Source organism: Neofelis nebulosa, chromosome Y (genome assembly GCF_028018385.1).
Source record: "Neofelis nebulosa isolate mNeoNeb1 chromosome Y, mNeoNeb1.pri, whole genome shotgun sequence".
NCBI lineage: Eukaryota > Metazoa > Chordata > Mammalia > Carnivora > Felidae > Neofelis > Neofelis nebulosa.
The window spans coordinates 4803168-4817537 of NC_080801.1; positions in this window are offsets into that span (position 1 = coordinate 4803168).

Below are 14370 nucleotides of genomic sequence, written 5' to 3' on the forward strand. Positions count from 1 at the left end.
GATGGTGTTTCCAGCTTGAAGGAAGGAGACCATGTCCCCAGGCAGGGTGACAGAGCTCGCTACTCAGGTAAAACAATAGAAATTACATTCCCCATGTGGATGATGGAGAGTCCTCTCCCATGTAGGATGAAGGACATCTCACTCCCAGGTAGAATGTCTGAAAACATGCTCCCAGACTGGATTTCTGAGATGGCCATCTAAACAGGATGACGTGGATCCGCACCCAGGCAGCATGACAGAAATCATGATCCAAGGCAGGAAGAAGGATACCATCCTTTTTCAGGAAAAGAGGGACAGGGAGACCACACACCTAGGCAGGATGATGGATATGGTGCTCCCAGACAAAAAGAGAGATAAGGCCCTCCGTGACAGGATGAGGGATACTGCACTACCAGAGAGGATGAGAGAAATGGTTCCCCATGACAAAAGTGAGTTTGTGCTTCCTGCCACGATGACAGAGTTGGCGCTCCTGGAAAGCATGACAGAGGTAGAGGTCCTAGAGATGAAGGGGACCACTATTCCAGGCATGGTGAGAGAGACATGTTCATAGGCAAGATGTTGGAGAACATGCTCCCTGGCAGGATGGAGGATATGGTCTTATGAGGCAGGATGGTGAAGATCATGTCCCCATGATGGATGACAAAGAAGTGCTACCAGGCAGGTTTCTTAGACGGCACTCCAGGGCAGGATGAAAAGAAAAATCATTCTCCCAGGCACCAAGACAGGACGACGGAGATGGATGTCCCATGCAGGATGAAGGTAACCACTCTTCCAGGCAGGATAAGGAGATGTGCTCCAGGGAAAATGTTGGAGAAGATGCTCCCTGGTTGGACGATGAAGACAGTCTTCATAGGCAGGATGCTGGAGACTGTGCTCTGAGGAACGGTGACAGATATGCAGTCCCAAGTAGAATTTGTAGATGGTACCCCAGCGCACTGATGAAAGAGGTGCTTCTTCCAGACCCTGATATAGGATGAAAGAGATGATGCTCCCAAGCAGGATGACGATGATTGTTCTAGCAAGGTAAATGACCGTAGGGTTCTCTGAAGCAGGATGCAAGATATGTGCTACCAGGTAGGATGAATAAAACAGCAATCCCAGGCAGGTTGACCAACATCATGTTCCAGACGGTATGTCTGAGAACTTGAATTCCAGACAGAATGAGATAGTTCATGTTGCTAAGCATGATGAAGTACGTCACTCTCCCAGGCTGGAAGAGGGAGAGTCACCTGTAGTCAGGATTATGCAGACTGTGCTCAATGGCAGGATGAAAGAGATGGCCTTTCTATGCAGAATTATGGTTTCTCACACCAGTAAGTATGACAGAGATGACACGTTCAGGCAGGAATTGTAGACTGCCCTATAGGGAGAAATGTTGGAGATCATGCTCCCAGGAAAATTTATGGAAATGATGGAAACCATTTTCCCAAAAGGAGAAAAAGGTGACACTCCCATGTTAGGAGACTGGGATTCCTCCTCAAGGCAATAAATCAGAAATCTTACTCTAGACATAATTAAACAGATCATGCTCTCAGGCAGTATAAGAGACACAGCAACCAAGGGAACGTAATGAATATTGCTCTCCAGGGCAGGAAAATGTAGACAGCACATCCAGGCAGGTTGAATGTATTCACACTCCCAGGTATAATGAAGGATACTGCACTCTCAGCTGAGATAAATGATATCCTGGGGGAGGAGCCAGGAGGGCAGAACAGCATGGAAGTTTTGTGTGTGTCTCACATCCATGAAATAGAGCCAGACCAACAGTAAACCATCCTACACACCTAGAAACTGATTGGAAGTATAACACAACAATCTGCACAACCTGAACCACAGAATTCAGCAAGTATGTGACACAAAGAGCTGAACTTGGGGAGCAAGAAGCCCCAAAAGGTAGGGAACCGGTTTTGTGGTCAGAGAGAGGACAGAGACTGGGGGAGGGAGAAAACATACGGGAAAAGGACGCCTCCCCAAAAGCAGCTGGAGAGAAAGTAGAAAATTGGAAACACCCACAGGAACTAAACTAAAAAGGGAGAAAGGGCCAAGGAGAAAGCAGAGGGTTTAAATTCCATGAAGACTGTAGACAAGGGGAGTTGCAAAGGCTGCAACTCCTCAGCTCGATACCTGGCAGTGCTCTGGTGGGAAAGGTGAATGCCCAGGAACAGAGTGGGGTCTGGGAGGTTCTTGGGCCACATGGGGAAAACTGGTTTCACTGCTGGAAGACCATTTGGTAGAGACGGTTGATGTCACCTGTTCCCAGCTGACCCTGGAAGAGAGCCACATTCGCTGGTGCTGGGGCAAGGTTGTTGAGGGTGAAGCCTGGTGCCAGATCTGTGTTGCGATTTTCCATAATCCCTGAAAAGCTGATGTTACACTGTCTTGCGACCTTATCTGGGGGCAGGCTGGCACCTGGCCACAGTGTCGGGACACTGGCAACAGCAGAGTCCGGCGGGCATTCCTGGGTGCAGCCAACCTCCGCCATTGCTCATTTGGCCATTGCTCGGTGAGACCCTCCCACAGTGGGGTGCAACAGATCAAAGCCGCAGTCTGTCAGAAGTAAGCGGCTGGGGAAAACAGCCGCATCTGAGACAAAACTTGGGACAGAGTACTGCCTGGGGCCTGGTCACGGAGAGTGCAAAAGTGGGGAGTGGATGAGAGCTGAAGATGGAGGACCGGTGAGCGATTGAAGATCCAGAACAGACTGGGTAACTGGGTGGCGCCTTTTTCACCACTGGCACAATGCCTATGACCACCTAACAGCCCTGGAACAATCAAGCACAGTCGGCTAGCAGCGCCATCTAGTGGAGAGCAGAGCTGTTACACGAAGCCCCGCCCAACTGGGCCAACTTTGCTCTTCAAAAACAAAAACCTCATCCCCGGCTTAATTTATGGACTACAAAGAGCTACATGGACTGATCTGTAGGGGAAAATGAAGCCATTTCAGTCCTACTTCAATCTGTGAGCAGTATCATCTATTCATTTTTTTTTCTTTTTTTCTCTCTTTTCCTTTTTCTTTTTTAGAATTCTTTTCTTTTTCTTCATACAGAAAGAAAGAGTCATTTTATTTTCACTTTTTATTAAATATATCTGTCTTTAGTTTTTATTACTAAAAATTTTTCCTTGTGTAATTTTTTCAAATTCTACTTTACATCCATCATTGTATTTTAATCTACTTCAGTGTACTCACCTTTTCAAATTTTCAAGCAATTTACTTTTTTTCTTTTTTCTTTTTCATGTCTTTTTTTCTTGAATGCAGAAAAACAGAAAAACTTCATTTTTACTTTAAAATTCTTTTAAAATATTTTATTTAATTTTTATTACGATATTTTTTTGCTTTTATGTTTTCTTTTTCAAATTCTATCTTACTCCCATCATTTTATTTCAACTACTACAGTGTATTCACTTTTACCAATTTTCAAACTATTTCTTTTTTTTCTTTTTTATCTTTTTACTCTTTTTCATTTCTTTCTCTTTTCTTAAATACAGAAAACTAAAACATTCATATTTCTTATTAACTTTTATTAAAAATTTTTTCTATAATTTTTATACTCTATTCTCTACTATTGTGTATAATTTTTTCAAATTATATTTTAATCACATCATCTCATGTTAGTCAACTTAACTGTAATCATTTTCTCAAACTCTCAAACGATTTCCATCTTTTCTTAACACACCCCCTTTTTTTTTCATTTCTCTAATCTGTCAAACCACGTTAACACCCAGACCAAAACACACCTAGGGTCTAGCATCATCTATTCGATTTGTGTGTGTGTGTGTGTGTGTGTGTGTGTGTGTGTGTGTGTGTATTTAATTTTTGATTCTAATGTTATTTAATTTTAATTTTTTTAATTTCAATTTTTCTACTTCATTAATTCCTTTTCTCCCTTCAAAAGGACAAGATGAAGGATTTCACCCCAAAAGAAAGTGCAAAGAAATGACAGCCAGGGATTTAACCAACACAGATACAAGAAACATGTCTGAACCAGAATTTAGAATCACGATAACAAGAACACTAGCTGGAGTCAAACATACATTAGAATCCCCTTCTGCAGAGATAAGAGAAGTAAAAACTATCCAGAATTAAATTTAAAATGCTATAACTGTGCTGCAATCACAGATGGATGCAGTGGCGGTAAGGATGAACAAGGCGGAACAGAGAATCAGTTTTCTGAGAATATAGTGCACAAGCTTATAGAGAATAACGAAACAGAAACAAAGAGGGAGATTAAGGCAAAAGAGCACGATTTAAGAAGTAGAGAAATCAGTGACTCATTAAAAAGGAAAAACATCAGAGTTATAGACGACCCAGAGGAGGAAGAGAGAGAAATAGGAGTAGAAAGGTTATGTGAGCAAATCATGGCAGAAAACTTTCCTACACTGTGGAAAGATACAGACATCAAAATCCAGGAAGCACAGAGGACTCCCATTAGATTCAACAAAAACCGACCATGAACAAGCCATATCATAGTCAAATTCACAAAATACTCAGGCAAGGAGAGAATAATGAAAGCAGCAAGGGGGAAAAAAAAAGTCGCTAAACTACAAGGGAAGACAGATCAGGTTTGCAGCACACCTATCCACAGAATCTTGGCAGGCCACAAAGGAGTGGCGGAATATATTCAGTTGGCTGAATTGAATATGGCTGAAGTAGTAAAATACACAGCCAGGAATTCTTTACCCAGCAAGGTTGTCATTCAAAAATAGAAGGAGAGAAAAAAAGTTTCCCATACAAACAAAAATTAAAGGAGTTTGTGACCAGTAAACCAGCCCTGCAAGAAATCTTAAGGGTGAGTCTCTGAGGGGAGAAAAGATGAAAATTATATATACATACATATAAAATATAATATATAACAAAATATATAATATAATACAATGTAATAATCTTATATGAATAATATAATATAATGTAATGTAATGTAATATAGTATAATATAACATGATATAACATGATATAACATGATATAACATGATATAACATGATATAACATAAGATAATATAATATAACATAACATAACATAACATAACATAACATAACATAACATAACATAACATAACATAACATAACATAATATAAATGCAAAAATATGTATACATATACATATATATGTATATGTATGTATATAATATATTTACTATATATGTGTGTGTGTGTGTGTGTGTGTGTGTGTGTGTGTGTGTGTGTATACCAAAAGGAACAAAAGACTAGAAAGGACCATAGAACACCAGATACTCCAACTCTACAAGCATCATAATGACAATAAATGCATATCTTTCAGTACTCACTCTAAACACACAATGGACTCAATGCTCCAATCAAAAGATAGGATGGATAAGAAACCAAGATCTATCTATATGTTACTTACAAAGGACCCCCTTTAGACCGAAAGATATCTTAAGATTTAAAATAAGGAGGTGGAGAAGGCAGGAATAGCCATACGTCTATCAGACAATCTAGACTTTAAAATAAAGACTGTATCAAGAGATGCAGAAGGGCATTATATCATAATCAAGGAGTCTATCCACCAAGAAGACCTAAAAATTGTAAACATTTATGTGCCAAATGTGGGACCATCCAAATATATAAATCAATTAAAAACAAACATAAAGAAACACATCAACAGTAATACCACAATAGGAGGAGTCTTTAACACCCCACTAGCAGCAATGGACAGATCATCTAATCAAAAAATTATAACAGAAACAAAGGCTTTGAATGACACTCTGGACCAGATGGACTTCACAGATATATTCAGAATATCTCGTCCTAAAGCTTCAGAAAATACATTCTTGTCCAGTGCACATGGAATATTCTCCAGAATAGACCATATACTGGGAAACAAATCTGCCCTAAATAAGTACAAAATGATCAAGATCATACCGTGCATATTCTCAGACCACAATGGTATGAAACTCAAATCAATCACAAGAAACAATTTGTAAAGGTAACACATTCTTGGAGACTGAAGAACATCCTACCAAAAATTGAATGGGCTAACACAGAAGGGAAAGAGGAAGTTAAGTATATGGAATTCAAAGAAAATGATAGCACCACAACCGAAAACATCTGCGATGCAGCAAAGGTGGTCATAAGAGGAACGTATGTAGCAACGCAGGGCTTCCTAAAAAAGGAAGAAAGATCTCAGAGACACAACCTAACTTTATGCCTTAAGGAGCTGGAAAACAACAGCAAATAAAACCCAAAAATACCAGAAGACAGGAAATGACAAACATTAGAGCAGAAATTAATGTTATCAAAACCAAAAACAAACAAACAAACAAACAAAACAAAACAGTAGAACAGATCAATGAAACCAGAAGCTGGTTCTTTGAAAGAATTAACAAAATTGATAAACCACTAGTCAGTTTGATCACGAAGAAAAAGGAAAGGAACCAAATAAGCAAAATCAAGAACGAAAGAGGTGAAATCACAACCAACACAACAGAAATACAAACGATAATAAGAGAATATTATGAACAATTATATGCCTCTAAAATGGACTACCTGGAAGAAACGGACAAATTCCTAGAAATATATACACTACCAAAGCTGAAACAGGAATAAATAGAAAATGTGAACAAACCCATAATCAGTAAGGAAATCGAATTAGTAATAAAAAAATCTGCCAAAAAAACACGATTCCAGGGCCAGATGGTTTTCCAGAGGAATTCTACCAAACACTTAAAGAAGAGTTAACACCTATTCTCTTGAAACTGTTCCAAAAAAACAGAAATGGACAGAAAACTTCCAAACTCTTTCTATGAAGCCAGCATTACCTTGATTCCAAAACCAGACAGAGACTCCACTAACAAAGAGAACTATAGACCAAATTCCCTGATGAACATGGATGCAAAGTTCCTCAACAAGGTATTAGCCAACCCGATCCAACAATATTAAAAAAAAAAAAAATTATTCACCACAACCAAGTGTGATTTATACCTGGGATGCAAGGCTGGTTCAATATCCACAAAATAATTAACGTGATTCATCACATCAATAAAAGAAAGGACAAGAACCATATGATCTTCTCAATAGGTGCAGAGAAAGCATTTGAATAAATACAGCAACGTTTCTTGATAAAAGCTCTCAAGAATGTAGGGATAGAAGGAGCCTAACTCGAGATCATAAAAGCCATATTGAACGACCCAATGCTAATATCATCCTCAAGAGGGAAAAACTGAGAACTTTTCCCCTAAAGTCAGGTACAAGACAGAGATGTTCACTATCTCCACTATTATTCATCATAGAATTAACTGGAAGTCTTAGCCTCTGCAATCAGGCAACACAAAGAAATAAAAGGCATCCAAATCAGCCAGGAGGAGGTCAAACTTTCACTCTTCACAGATGACATGATACTCGATATGGAAAACCCAAAAGATTCTGGTCTTCTGGACCAGAGAGGGGAGGCATTCCTGACCAACTCCAGATGAGAGAGAGGGAGGGCTCTCCTGACTGACTTCTGGGCGAGAGAGAGGGATTTTCCTGCCTGACTTCTGGATGAGAGACGGGAGGTTCTCCTGAATGACTTCTGAACGAGAGAGGGGAAGTTCTGCTGACTGACTCCTGGACCAGAGACTGGAGGTTCTGGTGACCAACTTCCAGATGAGAGAGAGGGGAGATTCTCCTGGCTGACATCTGGACCAGAGACCGGAGGTTCTGCTGACCGACTTCCAGATGAGTGACAGGGATGTTCCCCTGATTGACAAGATTCTCTCTGGATGAGAGAATGGAGGTTCTCCTGACTGACTTCTGGACCACAGAGTGGAGGCTCTCTTGAGGGGAGACAGGGGTGATTGTCCTGACTGACTTCCAGGCGAGAGAGAGGGGAGGTTCCCCTGACTGATTTCTTGACCAGACAGGGGAGGTTCTCCTGTCTTACTTCTGGACAAGAGAGAGGAGAGGTTCTCCTGAATGACTTCTGGACCAGAGAGGGGAGGTTCTTGAACGAGAGAGAGGGGAGGTTCTCCTGAATGACTTCCCAACGAGAGAGAGGGGAGGTTCTCTAACTGACTTCTGGACCAGAGAGGGGAGGTTCTCCTGAGTGACTTATGGACGAGAGACTGGAGCTTCTCCTGACAGACTTGTGGACCAGAGATGGGATGTTCTGCTGACCGACTTGCGGATGACAGAGTGGGGAGGTTGTCCTGAGTGACTTCTGGACGACAGAGGGGAGGTTCTCCTGACTGACTTCTGGACCAGAGAGTACAGGTTCTGCTGACAGTCTTCCAGATGAGAGAGAGGGAATATTCTCCTGACTGATTTCTGGACCAGTGCCGGGATGTTCTGCTGTCTTAATTCTGGACAGAGAGATGGGGAGGGTTTCCTGACTGACTTCTGGATGAGAGAGGGGAGTTTCTCCTGATCGACTTCCAGATGTGAGAGAGGGGAGGTGGTCCTGAATGACTTCTGGATGAGAGAGGGGAGTTTCTGCTGACTGAATTTTGGATGAGAGAGAGGGGAGGTTTTCCTTACTGACTTCTGGACCAGAGAGAGGAGGGTCTTGAACAAGACGGAGGGGAGGTTCTCCTGACTGACTTCTGGATGAGAGAGGGGAGGTTCTGCTGACCGACTTCTGGATGAGGGGGGGGTTCTGGCAGGAGACAGAGGGGTGATTCTCATGACTGACTTCCAGGCGAGAGAGGGGGGACGTTCGCTTGACTGATTTCTGGACCAGAGAGGGGAGGTTCTCCTGTCTTACTTCTGGACGAGAGGGAGGGGAGCTTCTTCTGAATGAATTCTGCGCCAGAGATGGGAGGTTCTCCTGACCAACTTCCAGTTGAGAGAGAGAGGGGAGGTTCTCCAGACTGATTCTGGATGAGAGAGAGTGGAGGTTTTCCTGCCTGACTTCTGGTTGAGAGATGGGAGATTCTCCTGACTGACATCTGGACCACAGAGTGGAGGTTCTGCTGACTGACTTCTGGATGAGAAAGAGGGGGAGATTCTCCTGACTGACTTTTGGATGAGAGAGGGGAGGTTTTCCTGACTGACTTTTGGACGGGAGCAAGCGGAGGTTTTCCTGACTGGCTTCTCAACCAGAGAGTGGAGGTTCTTGAATGAGAGACACTGGAGGTTCTCCTGAATGATTTCTGGACGAGAGAGGGGAGGTTCTGCTGACCACAGTCTGGATGAGAGACAGGGGAGGTTCTCCTGATTGACTTCTGGATGAGAGAGAGTGGAGGTTTTCCTGCCTGACTTCTGGTTGAGAGATGGGAGATTCTCCTGACTGACTTCTGGATGAGAGAGGGGAGGTTTTCCTGACTGACTTTTGGACGGGAGCAAGCAGAGGTTTTCCTGACTGGCTTCTCAACCAGAGAGTGGAGGTTCTTGAATGAGAGACACTGGAGGTTCTCCTGAATGATTTCTGGACGAGAGAGGGGAGGTTCTGCTGACCACAGTCCGTATGAGAGAGAGGGGAGGTTCTCCTGACTGACTTCTAGATGAGAGAGGGGAGGTTCTCCTGACTGACTTCTGGATGAGAGAGGGGAGGTTCTCCTGACGGACTTCCGAATGAGAGACAGGGGAGTTTTCCCTGAATGACTTCTGGACCAGAGAGGGGAGGTTCTTGAACGAGAGAGAGGGGAAGTTCTCCTGAATGACTTTCGGACGAGAGAGAGGGGCGTTTCCCCCGACAGACTTCCAGATAAGAGACAGCGGAGGTTCTTCTGACTGACTTCCGACCAGAGAGTGGAGGTTCTCCTGACCGATGTAGGATGAGAGAGACAGGACATTTTCCTGACTGACTTCGAGGCGAGAGAGAGGGGAAGTTCTCCTGACTGATTTCCGGACCAGACAGAGAGTTTCTCCTGTCTTACTTCTGGATGAGGGAGAAGGAGGTTCTCCTGAATGTCTTCTGGACCAGAGAGGGAAGGTTCTTGAATGAGAGAGAGGGGAGGCTCTCCTGACTGACATCCAGGAGAGAGAGAGGGGAGGTTCTCCTGACTGATTTCTGGACCAGAGAGTTGATGTTCTGCTGACCGACTTCCAGATGAGAGAGAGGGGAGGTTCTCCTGACTGACTTCTGGATGAGAGAGGGGAGGTACTCCTGACTGAATTCTGGATCAGAGAGTGGAGGTTCTCTTGCAGGGGAGAGAGGGGAGATTCTCCTGACTGACATCCAGGAGAGAGAGAGGGGAGGTTCTCCTGACTGATTTCTTGACGGGACAGGGGAGGTTCTCCTGTCTTACTTCTGGATGAGAGAGTGGGGAGTTTCTCCTGACTGACTTCTGGACCAGAGAGGGGAGGGTCTCCTGACCGACTTCCAGATGAGAGAGAGGGGAGCTTCTCCTGACTGACTTCCAGAGTTGAAACCAGGCAGGTGCTCCGCATGGCTATGTCAGCGCGAGGAAGCATCTTTACATTTGAAGGTGCTTGGGGAATGATGGCAACCGGGAAGTGCCAACTACCTCTTCTCAGGTGTAACAACAGTGGTTGTAGTATTTGCTCCTTTCAACTACAGGCTGACTTCACTGATAGCAGATTCAGACAAATTGTGCCCAGCCAGCTCCAGGGGGCTGGTGTGAGCAGGACTCTGTCAGGATGGTCAGCAGGTGTGAGCAGGTGACCCACTGGGATGGTCAGCAGTTCTGAGCAGGTGCTCTGACAGGATGGTCAGCAGGTAGCATGTTGCAAGGGCCTGGCAAGGACAGTGTAGGTGAGCAGTGTTCCGGGAATTATTGCCGGGGTCCTGTCTTTCGAATGGGATGGATGTTGCAACTGCTCACAGACACACCCCAAGGGGAATTACAGGGGATTTGGAAAAAGTTGTAGGGACGAGCAGTCCCAGAGGGTCTCAGGGCCTGAGTGGACGGTCTGTCAGCCCAGGTCATGTGTCAATGTTTTCAGGAGGTCAGTACTTACTGGGGACACCCTGGTTCTGTGTTTAGAGGATGGGTCAGGGGCACAGTGGGAGATGCCAGCTGCAGATCAGAGGAGGGGGCTGGACTGGAGAAAATCATGTGACAATCACACATTCCTGTGCGGCTGAGGCCAGGGCCTGGGTGAGGTTCCAGAGCAACAGTGAGGATGTCACCCATGAGGGAGTGAGGCCCACCATCTCTCTGTCTCTCACTCCACTCTTCTCTCTGTTTCTGTCTCCCCCCTGTCTCCCCATGTCTCTGTCTTCTGTCTCTCTCTCTCTCTTTTGTCTCCCTCTGTCTCTCCTCTCTCTCCCCTCTTCTGTCTCTGATGAATGCCATGGCTGCCAGCTGGGTAGAAGAGACTATGCCTTACCAGCAGGCTGAGGAGCAGCGGGAAGGACACTGGAGACTGTAGCCAGGGGAGGAGTGTTTCTGGAAAGAAGTCGGTGCTGGGAGGTCCAGCAAGGGTATGGAGGATGGCGGTTGGGTGTGGGCGGGTGGAGGCCTCAGGAGACCCTGGGGAGGTTCCCGGGCCAGCTGAGGGGTAGGAGCAGTGTGGAGTGGATGCAGCAGTGGATGACCTGAGAAGCTGGTCTGGCGCCCTCAGATGCCTCCAGAGTCTGTAGCTGGGGGAGCACTCGAGAGAAGTGGAAGGAGTTTTCAAAGGGAAGTACTGAAGCTGCATACAGGTGGATGCAGCCAAGAGGGGAGTTTAAATGTGAAAGAGAGAGAGAGACAGAGAGAGAGAGAGAGAGAGAGAGAGAGAGGGAGAGAGAGAGAGAGGAGAGAGAGAAGGGAAACAACAGAGTAACGACCTCTGAATGTCACTCTCCCACTAAGAAAAGATGGCCGAAATGGTCAGAAGAAGCTTTTCCACAACTCTAGAAATTAATCAAAGTCTTCCAGGAACATAAGTTTTTCTGTGTTCTGGTTTTCTGTTGTTGTTTCAAGGAAAAGCAGTTGAATTTTGTTAAGAATGGTGAGAATTCTGACTTTCCCCATATCGCTCCTGCTCTGCAACTCTGGGTGACCTTGAGCACCAGCAGTGCCACCCAAGGGGTGAACAGAGCCGGGGCTCGCCGAAACCTCCTCCTCAGACCACTGCCCTCACTATACGTGTCCTGCAGTTGCTTGGACGCCTCTGTCTATGAGGCTGTCTGTTTGCCTTGGCTGGAGCTCACCTGGCATGAAGTCAAGGAGGGGCAGGTGACAGACAGAGAGCCGGCCACTCAGTGATGGAGCACAAGAGCATTTCAGGTGGAGGGCACAGGTGCAGGCCCTGAGGCTAGAGTGAAGCTGGTTGGGAGCCCAGAAGGAAGATCGGGGGTGGGGCAGGTGGGGGAGTGCCAGAGAGGAGGGCTGGGGACCCTGGATCTCACCCCATGGGCACTGACGAATTCTGGCTGCGTTTTGAGTTGGGGAAACCGCACTGAGGTGGGGTGTTACTTTGTCTTTGAGCCACGATTCCCGCTGGGAATAGACACTGCCTCTTACATCCTCAAGACAGAATCCTGCCATCTGTCACAGGTCCTGTCGTAGGGGCATTTAGGGAAAGAAAGAAGGAAGGAAGGAAGGAAGGAAGGAAGGAAGGAAGGAAGGAAGGAAGGAAGGAAGGAAGGAAGGAAGGAAGGAAGGAAGGAAGGAAGGAAGGAAGGAAAGCTAGCCGGGTGGCCGAAGCTCACGCTGTTGCGCCTCTGCCCTTAGCATGCTGGAGGGGGTGCTCTTATTTGGGATTTGAGGCCTTTCCTGACTGTTTAGTTTAGCATCTGTGCCTCTTGGGCCTGACATGCTTCTAAATTCAATACCCTCTTCCTCTCATATTTTATGCCAAATTTCTTTACCTTGGAAATTCTAGATCCTTTCTTCAGGGAAAAAAAAAATGCATGTTTTTGATGCCATAAAATATAATTTGCTGGGAGTTACAGATAGCTTTTCCATTTAATCATTATTCATTTGATCAGTTTTCCATTTCTTCTATCAATTTTATACGACTGCGTTTCTCTCGGTTGTTAATTAGAGCCAGTCTGTATTCCAGGCATTCCTGGAGTCAGAACGCACAGGTTCGTTGTTTGCAAAGTTGAATGGGAGTTGCCAGCCTGTGTCTGCCCCCAGTATGCCCCAGTATGCCCCAGTATGCACAGTATACTCTGCATTTGCACATTCTCAGAAGGCACCATATGTCCCCATATCTGGCTGGGGAAGCCGTTGGTGGCAGTGATGGTCCTCACATGGTGATGATCTCTTTACTGAGTCTGTTAAATAATGTAGTCACTGTTATTAATTCTCCGTCCATCTATGCTGGAGAAAATACCTGAACAGGCATATGGTTGACTTAAAAAAAATAATGTTTATTTATTTTTAGAGAGAGAAAGAGAGAGACAGAGCGTAAGTGGGCGGGGGCGCTAAGAGGGAAACACAGAATAGAAGCAGGACCCAGGCTCTGAGCTGTCAGCACAGAGCCTGACACGAAATTCAAACCCATAAACCATGAGATCATGACCTGAGCTGAAGTCAGACACTTAATCAAGCGAGTCACCCAGGCGCCCCCATATGGTTGACTTTTTAATGACTGCAAAATTCCTTTTTTTTTTTCTTTTAGGAAATTTATTGTCAAATTGGTTTCCATGCAACCCCCAGTGCTCATCCCAACAGGTGGTCTCCTCAATGCCCATCACCCACCTTCCTCTCCCCCCCCCCACCCCCATCAACCCTCAGTTTATTCTAAGTTTTTAAGAGCCTCTTATGGTTTGGTTCTCTCCCTCTTTTTTTTTTTCCTTCCCCTCCCCCATGGTCTTCTGTTAAGTTTCTCTAGATCCACCTATGAGTGAAAACATATGATATCTGTCTTTCTCTGCCTGACTTATTTCACTTAACATAATACCCTCCAGTTCCATCCACGTTGCTACAAAAGGCCAGATTTCTCATTGCCAAGTAGTATTCCATTGTGTATATAAACCACAATGTCTTTATCCATTCATCAGTCAATGGACATTTAGGCTCTTTCCATAATTTGGCTATTGTTGAAAGTGCTGCTATAAACATTGGGATGCAAGGGTCCCTATGCATCAGCACTCCTGTATCCCTTGGGTAAATTCCTAGTAGTGCTCTTGCTAGGTTGTAGGGTAGTTCTATTTTTGTTTTTTTGAGGAACCTCCACACTGTTTTCCAGAGCAGATGCACCAGTTTGCATTCCCACCAGCAGTGTGAGAGGGTTCCTGTTTCTCCACATCCTCGCCAGCATCTAGAGTCTCCTGATTTGTTCATTTTAGCCACCTTGACCAGCGTGAGGTGATATATCAGTGTGGTTTTGATTTGTACTTCCCTGATGAGGAGTGATGCGGAGCATCTTTTCATGTGCCTGTTGGCCATCTGGATGTCTTCTTTCAGAAAGTGTCTATTCATGTCTTCTGCCCATTTCTTCACTGGTTTATTTGTTTTTTGGGTGTGGAGTTTGGTGAGTTCTTCATACATTTTGGATACTAGCCCTTTCGATATGTCATTTGCAAATATCTTTT